Raw genomic sequence first — 2,152 nt, forward strand, 5'->3', positions numbered from 1 at the left:
GAGAGAGAGCGAGAGAGAGAGAGAGAGAGAGCGAGAGAGGGAGGGAGCAGAAGAGACGGAGAGGGAGGGAGAGAGAGAGGAGAGAAGTGTAATTAGTGAGTTGATCAACAGTCTCCACATTGCAAATGACGCGCACACGGAGCCCTGGCGGCCACATAGGTCCATGCCCGCAGAAAAATCCTATTGTAGGGTTTCTCTCTAAGGGCCAAATAACATGTAGAACAATGGACAACCGCTTCCTGCACACCAAAAAGGCTGGACTCAGAATTACTTACAAGTACTTGGAAGTCATCGTTTCCTATATATAAAAAAAGATGGATATGATTTTTGTACTGAAGTGCAGAATGCTCCAACAACTTGATTTAACAAATACAACATTAGTGTTTTGTTCTACCAATGATGCTGATTTGTTGTATTACATCACCTTGATTTTATTGATTATGACACTACAGGTGAATTAATTTTTCTAAAATGCCCAGAATGAACAGTCCGAGAATTGTTCAGAGACTATAAAAATACTTGTGACTATGAGGTTTGGAGCAATTCATTAAAATGTAAGAGATGGACTTTGTGAACAACACTTTTTTTAAATCACTAATGTGCATAAAAACAGACAGAAAAACACACCTGGGGGAGAGAACTAATGCCACACAACTGTATTGTGTCGCTCATCAAAACGGGCCTTCACATAGTGTAGAATCCATTTTATAGGTAACATAATTTATGCACACACATGTGAGTAATTTACGCTGCACATGGATGCACCGTTTGGGCTTTTTATTAAATTATCTAATAATATAGTCGTTTTTTTCTTGGACTGAGGATACTATATATTATCTGTTGCATATATGGCACAAATAAACGTCCAAGCATAAAAATCAAAGCCACAGTGCATCACAGTAATCAAACACATGTTGGAAAGCCATCACTGCCCTTTTGGGACCGCTGAGGGATCGTGTGGGTTCAATAGAACCAAAATTGCAAAATCAAATACAGCAGGGTCACACATTCAAAGCTCCATTCACTGGCGTTTACATTTAGTGTCCTTACAAAGTGCCTTATATTGTTGGCCCTATATCCTAGAATGCAAACCGTTTACTGTGTGTTCCCCCCGGTTTCTTAATAGCTGGCTTTTGGGCAAGAGGAAGACTTAACACAGTCTGAATCGGGGAGAAAATCAAGAGATCTTGTACGCCTTCATGGAAAAAATCGAAGCTGGGGGTGCATTGAACTGCATGAGCCGGGGCTTGGGATGTGATGATAAGGCTGCTGCTGGCAAGTGAACTACGAGGTCTACTTTGCAACCACATTGACTGGACTGCACCCATACCAACTGGATCCTTAAGAAGCCAAGAGATTCGATCCCGACCCGACCCGAGGCTGGTTATTCTGGCTTTAGAGAGGTCTCTGACAAAGGGGGTGGGTGGGTCGAGGTGAGGAACAGAGGCGTCACTTTTCACCCGGATCCAACGCTCCTGCTGCTGCCGCTACCGCTGCAGCTGCCTGCCTGTCCTCCAGGGGGGTTTTCTAGCCTGTCAGCCTTGGGAGGCGTCGCTCACAGACGGCTTGGAGAGTCGAGTCAACCCGCTGCTTCAGCGGTCGCGCAGTCCACCGGGGCCGTGCATCGAGCTTCATGAAGCTGTACGGAGTGGAACTATTTCTCATTCGACTTTATACACCTAAACGGAGGACTTTTGTAAACATAAACCACCGTGTTTTTTTTCTTCTTTTTTCTTTTTATTCCTTTTTATTCGAGTATCTCCGCTTCTGTGAAAGGATGTACTTATTACCCACTTTCTATAATAAAATGTGTGCGCGCGCTCTTGATACATTTAACGGAGTTGCGTTTGTCATTTTGTTTCTTGTCAATGAGAAAAAGAGAAAGTAAAAAGCGGATTTAGAGAACTGATATAGGCTCCCGCTTATCTCTTAACCTCCTGCGTTCTGTAAATCCCCCCGGTGTCCACCCTCCCTCTTCCTGCAGACGATGCTCTTTCTCCGGAGGACCGCTTGACAAAAGACCGCGTTAACTAATATTTCGCCCCATTTCCATATCAGCAGCATCCTCAATTAATTATAGATTTTTATCTGTAAACTCTGGTCTGGTGTCTGTGTGTGCCTGCTTGTGTGTGTGTGTGTGTGTGTGTGTGTA

The 2,152-nt window shown here is 44.0% G+C and overlaps 1 protein-coding gene across 1 annotated transcript in view; it reads right to left on the reverse strand.

Annotated features, from left to right (window-relative positions):
- The window catches only part of zfhx4 (zinc finger homeobox 4), an 86,197-nt gene that overhangs the window by 82,655 nt on the left and 1,390 nt on the right, over nucleotides 1–2,152 (reverse strand). The gene's annotated exons all lie outside the window — the stretch shown is intronic.

The sequence above is a fragment of the Etheostoma spectabile genome, chromosome 22 (genome assembly GCF_008692095.1).
Source record: "Etheostoma spectabile isolate EspeVRDwgs_2016 chromosome 22, UIUC_Espe_1.0, whole genome shotgun sequence".
NCBI lineage: Eukaryota > Metazoa > Chordata > Actinopteri > Perciformes > Percidae > Etheostoma > Etheostoma spectabile.